Source organism: Lolium rigidum, chromosome 1 (assembly GCF_022539505.1).
Source record: "Lolium rigidum isolate FL_2022 chromosome 1, APGP_CSIRO_Lrig_0.1, whole genome shotgun sequence".
Taxonomy (NCBI): Eukaryota; Viridiplantae; Streptophyta; class Magnoliopsida; order Poales; family Poaceae; genus Lolium; species Lolium rigidum.
Window position 1 is genome coordinate 327,786,525 of NC_061508.1, and position 14,687 is coordinate 327,801,211.

The following is a 14,687-nucleotide window of genomic DNA, read 5'->3' on the forward strand; positions in this document are numbered from 1 at the left end:
ATTAGGAAAAAAACATGCATCAACATTAAGTTTGTAGCAACTTGGTACAGGTTTTTCCCAGCCCACAACTCGTGGCTCCGATCTCGATTCAGCTCCACCATAATTCAAGGCCAAACCAAAGATAGCGAAAACTGTTCTTGATGGCGAAACAACATGTTCGCCCTTGCAGTACTGTCTGCTTTGCCACCAAATATACCATGCTGCCACGGCCACTGTCTCCTTCAAGCCCAATGATCCTAGGACTGGAGGTTTGCGGAAATCATTTCGAAGAATTTCTTCTAATATAGCAGATCCAGATCTATCCACCACACTTGCCTCCTGTATTATCTCCTTTAGTCCAAGGGCTTCCCATACATCTCTCGCACGATTACACGTAAAAATAAGGTGCTTCTGTCTTCTGCACCCTGCGCACAAACTGGGCACTGCCCCGATACAGGAATATGCCTATTTGCAAGTACAGACATACCGGGTATAATACCATGAAGAGCCCTCCATATATAAATCTTAACTTTGCTTGGAACTTTTAGTTTCCACAAAGTTTCCCACACCGGGTTATGTGATGAGGAGCTCTCATTTGCAGCCCGATCCAATTTATGCCCATGCATATGATTCCATTGAACATAGTAAGCAGATCTCACAGAGAATTTATTTGAATTTGTCCTGTGCCAAGCAATGAAATCTTCATTCATATTCTCACTCAGCGGAATTCTCAAGATTCTCATACATCGATCGGATTAAAAAGTTCCTTCACCATATCTTCATCCCATTGTATTGTATCCAGATTGATAAGTTTACTCACATACCTCAGCAAAATTTGTCCTTTTGGAGTTTGGATCCTTCTATCCGGGCTGCTTGGGATCCATGGGTCATCCCATATATTGATCAACTCTCCATTGCCAACTCTCCATATGAATCCACGCTTAAAGACATGTAACCCTGCAATAATACTTTGCCAAGTAAAGGATGAGCCTTTTTTAGGGCCAGACTTTAAAATATTGCTGTCAGGATAGTATTTAGCTCAAAAAATTTGGGCACATAACGATTCTGGATTTGATATTAAACGCCAGCTTTGCTTTGCCAACATAGCAAGATTGAAAGCATGCAGATCTCTGAACCCCATTCCTCCAAGTTTCTTAGGGATACGCATTTTCCACCAAGCCATCCAATGCATACGATTATGTTCCTCCGTATCTCCCCACCAGAAACTTGACATTGCATTAGTCATTTCCTTCAGCAACTTCTTATAGGAATATTAAAGACGGACATAGCATAAACTGATATAGACTGAATAACAGCCTTCAGAAGAATTTCCTTGCCACCCAATGAGAGAAACTTCTCCTTCCATCCTTCTAATCTTTTGATAATCCTTTCAAGCAAGTACATAAAGCTATCACTTCGGTCCACCCCTACCATTGCAGGTAGTCCGAGATATTTATCAGACAAAGCTTCTGTCATGATGTTTAGTTCTGAACATAATTCTGCCCTGACATCTGTGTCAACATTTGGACTGAAATACATACTACACTTGGCCTCACTAACCAACTGTCCCGAGCTTGCACAGTATTGATCAAGTACATGTCTCAATGAGGTTGCATTAGTCATATCTGCCTTCATAGGGATAAGGGAATCATCATCAAAGAGTAAATGAGAGACTGATGGCGCATTTCTGCTACCACGAACCTCCTCTCTATGAGCCAGTAAACTTGAAAGACCCTCTGCACAAATCAGAAATAAATAAGGAGAAAGTGGATCTCCCTGTCTAAGTCCTCTACTCGGAATAAAAGAATCTGTTTCTTGATTGTTAAATCTGATTTTATACTTCACAGAACGAACGCACATCATCAAAAGATCAATAAAACCTTGCTGAAAACCAAGCCTTCTCAGCATACTTTCTAAGAAATTCCATTCAACACAGTAATAAGCTTAGTGCATATCCAGTTGCACCGCACAATAGCCCCATTTTCCTTTCTTTTTATTCTTGATCTTATGCAGGCATTCATATGCAATCAGAACATTGTCAGTGATCAACCTCCCAGGCACAAACGCACTTTGTACCAGAGATATAACATCATCAAGAATATGTTTCAAACGGAAAGCAATCATCTTAGATATTACCTTGTACAAGACATTGCAGAGGCTTATAGGCCTATATTGGGTAACCAATTCTGGATTTTCAACCTTGGGAATCAACACTATAACCGTATCATTCCAACCATCTGGAATAGATTTATTGTTAATTGCCGCCAATACTTCAGAAGTTACAATGTCTCCCAGTATATGCCAACATTTTTTGAAAAAAATTGCATGAAGACCATCAGATCCAGGTGCTTTCATATCTGATACGTCCATTTTGCATCACTATTTTATATCATAATTTACTGTTATTCATTGATATATTTCATATTTAGAGATGATACTTATGTTATTTCACCTATTTTGCATGTTTCATGATTATTGGAGAATTACTCACCGGAGTCGGGATTCCAGCTGGAAAAAGCACCGTCGGGATACAATATTTCTGAAGATCAACAATTGACGAAAAATATACCGAAGCTCCTATTTTTCCAGATGACGGAGCCAGCCAAAAGGGGAGGCCGAGGAGGGCCGCCATGGGCCCTCCCCATAGGCCGGCGCGGCCACCAGGGCTGGCGCGCCGCCATGTGGGGAGGGGGCCATGACCCCCTCGGCCATCGCCCTTTCGCGTACTTCATCTCCCGAAAACCCTAAGGTGCGACAGATCATCGAGGAGAGTCATAGCCGCCTCCACGGGACGGAAAACACCAGAGAGAAAAGAGCTCTCCGGCAGGCTGAAATCTGCCGGGGAAATTCCCTCCCGGAGGGGGAAATCGTCGCCATCATCACCGTCATCGAGCTGGATGATACGTCTCCGACGTATCGATAATTTCTTATGTTCCATGCCACATTATTGATGATACCTACATGTTTTATGCATACTTTATGTCATATTTATGCATTTTCCGGCACTAACCTATTAACGAGATGCCGAAGAGCCGATTCTTGTTTTCTGCTGTTTTTGGTTTCAGAAATCCTAGTAAGGAAATATTCTCGGAATTGGACGAAATCAACGCCCAGGGGCCTATTTTCAGACGAAGCTTCCAGAAGACCGAAGGGAAGACGAAGTGGGTCCACGAGGTGGCCAGATGCTAGGGCGGCGCGGCCTGGCCCTTGGCCGCGCCGACCTAGTGTGTGGGCCCCTCGTGTGGCCCCCTGACCTGCCCTTCCGCCTACTTAAGCCTTCGTCGATAATAGCCCCAGTACCGAGAGCCACGATACGGAAAACCTTTCAGAGACGCCGCCGCCGCCAATCCCATCTCGGGGGATTCAGGAGATCGCCTCCGACACCCTGCCGGAGAGGGGAATCATCTCCCGGAGGACTCTACACCGCCATGGTCGCCTCCGGATTGATGAGTGAGTAGTTCACCCCTGGACTATGGGTCCATAGCAGTATCTAGATGGTCGTCTTCTCCTTATGTGCTTCATTGTCGGGTCTTGTGAGCTGCTTAACATGATCAAGATCATCTATCTGTAATGCTATATGTTGTGTTTGTTGGGATCCGATGGATAGAGAATACTATGTTATGTTGATTATCAATATATTATCTATGTGTTGTTTATGATCTTGCATGCTCTCCGTTATTAGTAGAGGCTCTGGCCAAGTTTTTACTCTTAACTCCAAGAGGGAGTATTTATGCTCGATAGTGGGTTCATGCCTCCATTAAATCTGGGACAGTGACAGAAAGTTCTAAGGTTGTTGTTGGGGGGATGACCCCCGGTATGCCAAAGGCATGCCAAACCGGATGGTTTCAGCCATCAGGATACCGGTTAAATGTTCATACCGGAGCGTAAGATAGGCGTTTAGGCGAGCAGGGGCTAAGCCGGTATCCTCGGAGGAGGGATACCGGAACCGGATAGAAAAGATACCGGGCCACCGGAAAGAAGAGCATGTCGGCAAGACTGGTCAAAGATCCTCTCCAGAGCTAGAAGACAAAGATGAGCTAAGCAAAGTAGCTTTAAACGAAGGGCTGACGATAAAGAAGAAGATGACGGAGAAAGAAGCCGGAGGACGTCACCTCCCTGATTAAAGAGGACCCCGGCGTCATCTATGATTAAAGTAGCTTTGTAAAGTAGCTTTTTAAAGTAGTTTGTCCAGTCAAAGATGCCATTAGGGTTTCTTGCACTGTAAGCCACCCTCTCCCCTATATAAGGAGAGGGGGCAGCCCTCCTTACGGGCACGCACGGAAGTAGCAAGGCACGAAGCACAAACCTGTAACCTGTGAGAATCAATGAAGAATGTGATCTAGAAGTGAGTTCTTCCTTGTGTCTTTCTTCTTCAACCTCTGGCCTTGGCCAAGTTCTTGAGGAAACCATCCGGAAGTTCGTCCCATCAGATCACAAACCCTCCCCCGAATCCTCTAGCGTCCATTCGGCCCCAATCTAAGCCATCCTATGGCATCTGCTCCGTTCACCACGACGACAGTTGGCGCCCACCGTGGGGCATGAAGTGGCGCTTGAAGGAGTTCACATTCGGGCGGGCATCCTCGAGGTCGCCGGCGAGCGCACGGTGTCCGCGCTCGTGCAGCGCATCTACGCCATGGACTTCATCAACGACAACGCGGGCTGCTTCGCCAACGGCGGCGTCTTCCCCAAGAACGGCCGCATCATCGAGTTTGGCAGCCACCGCGTCTACTTCGGCACCGTCCCCGTGCGCCAGCACCTCTCGCCGGTGCTGGTGGCACCGGACCCGCCAAGATGGCTCTGTGCTGGCCGCGCCGCCGGCAGCGTCGAGGTAATGATGACCGGCGTGGTTGATGCAGGAAAAGAAGATGTGGGTGAAGGTGCTGGTCGTGCGGCTTCGACCCGCGCGGCCAAGCCACCGCTGGAGCGCGACGCAGGCGCAGCGGGAGCGTCATCCGCACCACCGGAGACACCGCTCCAAGCGACGATGAACGTCCTCGCCACCCCCATCGCGCAGAACATCGACCCGGCAGCGGCTCAGGCGGAGCTGGAGGCGCAGCGCCAAAAGGTGCTCGAGAGCGGCAAGGACATCATCCGGGCGCAGCGCGAGCTAAACCTAACCCTACGTGAGTATAACGCTGCCCATGGCTTTGCTTCTGTTAGCGCGCATGCTGCTAGGATACCGGAGAACCGGCTAAAAGCTCGCAACCTAGATCAGGATTTGCGCAAAGAGATTCATGCCGGCAAAAGTACCTCTGCATCTGTTAGCATCATGGAAAAACCTAAGTACAGTAGCCCGGATAAAACTATAAAAGCTGCTAAAGCTGCAGTAGAGTTGTGCGAGTCGCTTTCCGGAGATGCTTTGGCAAAACAGCAAGAGCGTGTTAGAGAGCTGCTGGAAACTATTGAGCAGACAGAATGTCGAGCAGCTGGCTAAGCTAAACAAGGCCGCGGCCTCAAAATCCGCGCGTTCAACAAAGAATGCCGGAAGCAAGTCCCATGGGCGAGGCATCGTCCCCCATCCCGGACGGAAGAAGAGAGAAAGAGATGAACGCACAGACAGATGATCTGTGTATGATCCGGTTCTTGCCGGAAAACAACAAGCCGGGCAACATGATGCCGGTAGAAAAAGCCAAGGGGCAGAACGAGGCTACGCCAGAGGAGGCTATGCCGGAAAAAATCATGCCGGTAGATACGAAACCGGGCAAAATTATCGAGCTGCAAGGGTAGCGTATGATGAGGAGGAAATAGATCCCCCGAGGTACCGGCAGGCAAGGGCCGCGGTACCGGAATGTTATGATGAAGCTGATTCTGCAAGACCGGCAGCACCCCGGAACCCATTGGGAGAACGCCTAGGAGAGAGATACTTACCGGAACAGGATGCGAGGCACCGTCTGGATAGAGTGTACTTGTTAGAAATGATCGAGGAGGAAGGTCCCCCAGGCCCAAAGTGCTTTGGCCCAAGGATCATGAAAGAAAGACCACCAGTGCGCAACTTTATGTTGCCCCGTGACACAAAAACATACGATGGCACTACAAAGCCGGAAGACTGGCTCGCGTATTACGTGACCGCGGTATACGTCGCAGGCGGTGGAGGAACCGTAGCAGGAGGAGGAAATCGGCGTTGGGCCGTGAGGATCATACCATCGTTTTTGGTTGGACCGGCAAGAATACGGCTAAACAACTTGCCGGCAGGAAGCATAAATGGCTGGCTGGATTTTGAGGAGGCTTTTGTGAGCAATTTCAGCAAGCACCTATCAAAGGCCAAACAGGCCGCGGCAACTCGCTACCGTGCATACGGCGCGCGAACGAAACGGACCGGGATTATCCGGCCCGGTGGAACACTACAAGGAACTCCTGTGAAGGGGTAATCGAGGCACAGGCCATTGCTTGGTTTAGCGATGGGTGCAGAAGAGGTTCGCCGTTGTGGCAAAAGCTGCGGCGGAACATGCCGACAACATTGGCGAGAGATGATACGTGTGGCGGATAGCTATGCGTTGGGAGACCCAACGCAGCCGGCGATGCAACCTGAGCCGGAACAGCTGCGCCACGAACAACACCGGGATAACCGGAATAACAAAAGAAGAGAAGATTTTCCGGATCGAAGGTACGGTCCGCGAGCAAGTTGCTGCTTGTGCGGGAAAACTCCGAGGCCGGCGGCGATCGGAGGCAAAGAACCGGATCGCAGCCGTGGGCAGGTCCTAAGAAACAATGGGTGGAAAAGAAACCCTGGGTCCAGAAAAGAAACTGGCAAGAACCCGCAAAGTACACCATGGAAGCTGCCATGGACCAACCTTGCCGGTGGCACACACCGAATCCGGCACACCCGTCAAACCATCTGACGAAGGATTGTACCTGGACCAAGTACTTGATGCAAAAGGGAACGGTAAAAGATGCACAACCACCACAAGACATGCCGCGGCAACAACAGCTACCGCCACCACCGCCACTTACCGGGGCAAACGCCTTACCGGTGCGGCCAAACCGACGACGGTACCGGCAAGTTAACCGGGTGGAGCAAGATGATGATCAACCACCTCCACCGGCACCTTTAGGCCGGAATGTTTACGAGGGTCCGCATATGTGCTTGTGTTGTCTTTGTCAGCGAGCCAACGGACGAGGCAAAGTGTACACCGCCGCTCCATGGAGGTCAATGCCGTGATGCCGGCAGTCCCCAAGTACATGCTGTGGTCAGATCAGGAAATTACCTGGTCATTTAAAGATCACCCCAAGATCATGCCGAATCCGGGTGGATACGCTCTTATTGTGGACCCAATCATGAAAGGGCCACAAACTCGAGTAAAGTTCAGCAAGGTGCTGATAGATAACGGCAGCAGCATAAACATCATGTACAAGCATACCATGCATACGCTGGGCATAACAGAAAACATGCTTCAGCCAACGCGTACAACGTTCCACGGAATCGTTCCGGGCTTGTCCTGTGCCCCGATAGGAAAAGTTCGGGTGGACGTAGCATTCGGAGGACGTGATAATTGCCGGGTTGAAAATGTTGAGTTTGAGGTGGTGGATCTAGACAGTCCTTACCATGCGTTGTTGGGAAGACCAGCATTGGCAGCTTTCATGGCTACCACTCATACGGCTTACCTCAAGATGAAGATGTCGGCACCTCGTGGACCCTTAACTGTGGTGGGGAACTATAAAGTCTCACTGGAAACCGCATCTGCCGGATCAAACTTAGCGGAATCGCTGGTGATCGCAGAGGAAAAGAAAAGGATGCAAACAGCGGTTGCACTAGCTCAGTCCTCACAGTTGAGCTTAGCGGCAATGAGTGGAAACTTGGGCTCACCGGCATTCAAGCCGACAAATGAAACAAAAGACATTGTGCTGGATCCGGCTTACCCAGAGCGCACCGTTCGCATCGGTGCCGGACTCGATCAAGCATAGGAAAGCGCACTCGTCAGCTTCCTCCGTGAGAATCGGAATATCTTTGCCTGGTCAACTGATGATTTGGTAGGTGTTCCGAGGGAGCTGGCTGAGCACTCTTTAAACGTCCGGAAGGATGCCAAGCCGGTGCGACAACCCTTGCGCCGGTTTGCTGAAGATAGAAGGAAAATCATAGGAGAAGAGGTAACCAAACTGCTTGTTGCCGGATTCATTGTAGAGGTCACGCACACAGAGTGGCTGGCCAATCCGGTAATGGTCGAAAAGAAGAAAGATGAGAACCTGGAGGCTAAAGCTCCGAAGGTGTGGCGAATGTGCATCGACTACACCAACCTAAACAAGGCTTGCCCAAGAGACCCTTTCCCTCTACCACGGATCGATCAAGTGATTGATTCAACTGCTGGGTGTGAGTTGTTGTCCTTCCTGGATGCGTATTCCGGTTTCCACCAAATTCCCTTGAAAAAGGAAGATCAAATAAAAACTGCGTTCATTACCCCGCACGGGGCTTATTGCTATGTCACTATGCCTTTTGGTTTGCGCAACGCCGGTGCAACGTACCAGCGCTGTATGCAAAAATGCTTGTTTGATCAAATCGGAAAGAATGTGCAAGTCTATGTAGACGACATTGTGATAAAAACTAAGGTAAAGAACACCTTAATCGATGACATCCGGCAAACATTCGATAACCTAAGACGGTTCCGGATGAAACTTAATCCGGCAAAATGCACCTTCGGTGTCCCTGCCGAGCAAGCTGCTCGGTTTCCTGGTATCAAGCCGGGGCATAGAAGTCAATCCGGTAAAAATCCGGGCAATAGAAAGAATGACTGTCCCTCGAGAGCTAAAAGATGTGCAAAAGTTTACCGGAAGCTTGGCATCGCTAAGCCGGTTCGTAAGCAGGTTGGGAGAAAAAGCTCGCCACTCTATGCTCTGATGAAAAAATCCGACAAGTTCGTCTGGACCCCTCAGGCAGACGCAGCGTTTAAAGAACTAAAAGCAATGCTGGCCACAACACCTATACTGGCTTCACCTCTAGAAAGAGAGCCTATGCTATTATACATAGCGGCAACAAACTAGGTTGTGAGCGTAGTGGTTGTGGTTGAAAGAGAAGAGGAAGGAAAAACCGTCCAGAGGCCGGTATACTACCTGAGCGAGGTGCTCTCCCTCTCAAAACAAAACTACCCTCATTTCCAAAAGATGACTTATGGCGTGTACATGGCCGCCACAAAACTCAAGCACTACTTTGAAGAGCACCCCATGAAAGTGGTGAGTGAAGCACCAATCTCCGACATCATGTGCAACAAGGACGCTAGTGGAAGGATTGCAAAGTGGGCAATCCAGATATCACCATACGTGCCGGTATATGAAAGAAGAGATGCCATAAAATCACAGGCTTTGGCTGACTTCCTCGTCGGTTGGGCGGAGATGCAATATAAACCGCCAGATCAGAGGATAGAATACTGGAAAATGCACTTTGATGGGTCCAAACTCAAAGAGGGCCTAGGTGCTGGTGTGGTGCTTACCTCGCCAAAAGGGGATCACCTCCGGTATGTTTTGCAAGTGCATTTCAGGGCATCGAATAATGTTGCTGAATATGAGGCCCTGATCCATGGATTAAAGGTCGCAAAAGAAATCGGTGCGCACCGGATCATTTGCTACGGAGATTCAGATCTTGTGGTACAGCAGTGTTCCGGAGATTGGGATGCGAGAGATGCCAACATGGCCTCGTACCGGTTTCACGTGCAAAAGATTGCCGGATTCTTCGAAGGGTGTGAGTTTCACCATGTGCCGCGCGCGGAAAATGAAGCCGCGGATGCTTTGTCCAAGCTGGGCTCATCCAGGCAAGAAATTCCTCCCGGAATAGCTTTGGCTCACTTAAGAGCGCCATCGATCAAACCAAGCCCAGAATCGGAATCAATTTTTGTACCGGAATCGCATGTAGTACCCATGGATATTGATGAAGGAAACCGGGGACCTGCACCGGTAAACTCGGGGATCTGCTCCGGCAAGCTCGGGGACTCGCTGTACCCGTGTCGGAAGAAATGATGCTTGGTAGATAGCATGGAGATAGATGCACCGGTGTTTTTGGTTCGAGAGACACCGTCGTGGGTTAAACCTATTAAGGAATTCCTGATCAACGGCACCTTGCCGGATGACGAAAATGAGTCAAGGAGAATACAAAGAAGGTCCAAAGCATATACATTCATCAATGGTGAGGTGTACAAGAGAAGCGTTACCGGTGTCCTTCAAAAATGTGTGGAACCGGAAGAAGGGAAAGAAATGCTTGAGGAGATTCACCAAGGAGAATGTGGCCATCATGCTTCATCAAGGGCGCTGGTAGCAAAAGTATTCCGGCATGGATTTTATTGGCCCACTGCTTTGGAAAACGCTGAGGATTTGGTAAGAAAATGCAACGGGTGCCAGAGGTACGCCAAGCAAAATCATACCCCAGCATCTGGTTTAAAAACAATACCATTAACATGGCCGTTTGCCGTTTGGTGCCTTGATATGGTTGGCCCATTCAAAACTGCAAGAAGCAGCATGACTCACATCTTGGTCATGGTGGATAAATTCACCAAATGGCTAGAAGTAAAACCTATCGCAAAGTGTGATAGGCATACATCGGTAAAATTCTTAAAAGATGTCATCTTACGGTATGGATACCCGCACAGCATCATCACTGACAATGGAACCAACTTTGCTCAAGGTGAGTTCAAAAGGTTTTGTGAGGACAACAACATCCGGTTGGATTTGTGCTCAGTGGCACACCCACAAGGCAATGGCCAAGTGGAAAGAATGAATGCTTTGGTACTTTCCGGTATCAAACCTAGACTCATTGATGCAGTGGAAAAGTCACCGGGATGTTGGCTCGATGAGCTACCATCGGTGCTGTGGAGTATAAGAACGACTCCAAACCGGTCTACCGGATACACTCCGTTCTTCATGGTTTATGGAGCAGAAGCAGTTATACCAACCGACATCATTCATGATTCACCAAGGGTACAGCTCTATACTGAGCAAGAGGTCAAAGAGGCCAGAGAGAATGATGTCGACTTGCTAGAAGAAGCAAGAGAGCTAGCTTTGGCAAGAACAGCCATTTACCAGCAAAACCTCAGACGTTATCATAGCCGGAAGGTTAACCCGAGAGTTTTCCGGGAAGGAGATCTCGTGCTACGCCTAGTGCAGCGCACTGAAGGCCGGCATAAGCTTTTGCCACCATGGGAAGGTCCCTTCATTGTAAGCAAGGTGCTTCACAATGATGCATACTACTTGATCGATGCACAGGAGTGGAAAAAAGGAAAGGCGGACAGGTCCGGAGAGGAGAGCAAGCGTCCATGGAACGTAGCCCTGTTGCGTCCTTTCTACTCTTGAAGTTGTGGTGTAAGAAGTTCCTTTTTGTACCTTAACTGCTATGAATAAAAGATGCCGGAACCTTGAATGAATCTCGGGGACTACCCCAATAAGGTTGCATGGAACTTGTTTATTTTTTCAGTTTACCGGTTGCTTATTGAACGTTTTTTCTTTCCGGTTTAGTAGTGTGCTAAACCCTACCGGAGTCTTCGACTACTGCTGCTGTCCGCAACCCGGCTTCATGGCAAGCAAGATAAACCGGTAGGGGATAAGCACATGAACTGCGGAGAGGGAGAGCAGGAAAGAACAATCCGGAAAATTTAACTAACCCCGGTTAAACCGGTTTTTTGCAAAATTTCGAAGTTATTTCTAAGTTCAAGAAAATGCTTGTTTGGTGAAAGAACCTTGTGCTCATACGCCAAAGAACGCCCAGAGAAGTCAGGCAGAGCCAAGGCAAAAGAACCAAGTATGCATCAAATTGGATGCGGAAACAATTTAGAAATCTTTGCGGTGCAAGATAAAAGCAAAACCAGAAGCAAATGTGCTAAGGCAAACTTAAAGATACTTAACTACCGGTATAAATTACCGGCATAAAATGTTGTGTGGCAACCAAAAGCGAACTTAAAGTTTTACATCATACACCCCGGCATACCTGGGTCAAATTTAACGGAGTCTATTGTAAAGCAAGCAGGAGCAGATAAATTGTTTAGGCGACGGGGGCATCGGGTGGAGCAGCACCGGTCTCGGTGTCTTCAGGGGGAGCAGTGCTGGCCTCGGGAGCTTCCGGCGGCGCGTCCTCAGCAGCCTCATCTTCATCTCCCTCTTCCTCTTCTTCCTCATCGCTGAGGTAGTCCTTGACACCAGGAGGGGGAGGGATGAAGGTGCGGACCTCGGCATACTCAGCAAGCCGGTAGGCCCGGTCCTGCCGCTTCGCGGTAAGCACCGGATCCGTGTCAGTGGGAGCATCTTGGCGTACACCTTGAAGAGCATCCAGATTCAGAGCCGGGTACCAGGAGCATGCGGAGCGCAGCGCCGTGTCAGCTCCGGCACGAGCCGCGGAGCATTGCCACTCGCGAATCCGGTGCCCGGCATCCTTGAGCCGGTGGGCGGTAAGCGTGATGTTTGCCGGCATCTCCTCCTCAGGCCACAGCACCTTGAAGAGTTGGATGGCGGCGTCCGGTAGGTCGGCAAGGAGCCGGTCGACGGAGCGCATGTGTTGGACTCGCGCGGAGAGGGCGACAAGATAGTCGTACCCATCCCAGTGCGCGTCCATATTGGGAAATTCCCGCGCCACCCGATCCTCCATCACCTTCTTCACGGCGTAGACCTGGGAGTCTGGGAAATGCTCTACAGGAGGAAGGAAAAAGCATAAACACAAGATACCGGAAAAAGTATGTCGGAAGAACAAGGAACAAGGATACATTTTCAAAAAGAGAAAGCTTATAAGCGAAACAAGGGACAAGGCAGGGGCTTACGCAATGCCAGCGCGTCAATCTGCATAACCAACCGGTCATATTCCTTGTGATCAGTGGTCATGACATCAATGAGGCGCTCCGCTGCCTTCCGCGCCTTCTTTTCCTCCTCCAGCTCTGCCGTCAGAAGGGTGTTGGAGTTCGTGGAGTCCTCCACGACCTCCGCCAGCCTGGCCTCAGCTGCAACCCGGGCATCCTTCAGAGCTTGCTCATGCTGGAGCGCGGCTTGCATAGCCTGTTCCTTCAGCTCCCTCAAGGCGGTCTTCTGGGCATCCAGTGCCTCGTGGTGCTCCTTGATGAGCTGCTCTTTCTCGCCTAAATGCCGGAAAGAAAGGTGTTAGCAAGCGGCAATAGATGGAATGAAAAAAGAACAGGTTAACCGGAAAAGAAAGGGTGGTACCTTGAAGCTTGGCAACCTGGGACCTAAGGGCCTCGATGGTAGCTTCCGGAACAGCTGTTAAACAAAAAGATGCGTAAATATCAAAGAAGAAAACATTCCGGTGAAAAGATGCCGGAGGAAAAGAAAGAAAACCAACCTTGGTAGTGGCTATGGGCCTCGGCAAGGTCCCGATGCTCCCACAGAAGCTCCTCAAAGAGTTGCTTCCGGGCATCTGCGGTGCTCTGATCAAAGGAAGATGGTCATGAGAAAGAAAGAAACAAAGGTCTTAACCCGAAACTCGGGGACTGGCTATGCCGGTTTCGCGCGTTTCTAATTAAAGTTTCGCGCTAAAAGCTACGCTTTCAACACGAAACTCGGGGACTGTCTATGCCAGTTTCGCGCGTTTCTAATTAAAGTTTCGCGCTAAAAGCTACGCTTTCAACACGAAACTCGGGGACTGGGAGGATAGACAATATCCGGAAATAAAAGAAACCAGCATCAACAAAAATTACAAGAGGGTTGGCAAAACTTACCACCACGTTGCTGGTGGCGTCGTACCATGCACTGTCAAACTCCTTCACGGCGCGTTTAAGCCGCGAAAAGTGTTCTTCAGTGGACCGAGGCCCAGCAGGGTCTGGTGCCGGAAGGCGGTCCTTCCCCAGGCCGCGGGTAGAGGCAGAGATATCCGCCTCATTCCACTTCTGGGCGTAGGGGAGAAGGTGCCCCAGGTCTTTACCCGCGCGGTTCAGCTCAACGATCCTGCCTAGGAGGCCGGAAGGTTTGTCTTGGACAGCAGCAGCAGCAGGGCCGACATGCAGCACCACGGACCGCGAGCCACCTGAGGCGTCGCCCTCCACGGCCTTGCCCCGAGAAGCCCCGGGCTTGAGGAACTTGGTGATCTTGGAGGTCTCTGGCGGCGGCTTTCGCTTGGCCGCGGAAGGTCCTTGGCTTGGCGACGGTGTCGGCGCGGCTCCGGTAGGCTCGAGGGAAAGAGCTTCCGGTTGAGGCGCGGGAGATACCGGCGCGGAAGTATCCGGCGCGGTGGAGGAGGAGCTTGGCTGTTTCTTTTTCTTCTTCGGGGAAGGAGGAACCAGAGGTTCCGCCTGCCCAGCATCTATCTCGTCGGCGCCGATGTTGCTGGCGCCGGTATCTTGGGCTTCTGGAGGGGAGGTGAAATCCTCCTCCGCGCGGTGATCAGGAGGTGTTGGGGCCGCGCACCCCGAACTTGTAGTGCCTCCCGAAGGGGAGGCAGAGGTGTTGCCGGCACCAGATGGTGCCGGACTTGAGTGAGGAGGAGGAGTTGAGGTCCTTGCGGAGCCGGCAGAGCCCTCCGGCTTAGAGCCAAGCTCAAGTGCGGGGCTAAAAGAGAGAAAAAAGAGCGGGTTGGAAGAAAGCAACCAGAAAGGAACTTGGTGAAAATGAAGAGAACACAAAAAAGAAAAGAAGAACTTACCCGAAAGAAACCGGCATCCGCTTCTGCTTGTAGCGCTTCGTGCTTACCTGCTTCCCTCCAATGACTTCTGTCCGAGGGCGTTTGGCAGGAGGAGCATGGCTAGGGCCGGCGCCAGCAGCTGGAGGATCACTCTTCTGGCCTTCGGCCATGAGTTTGT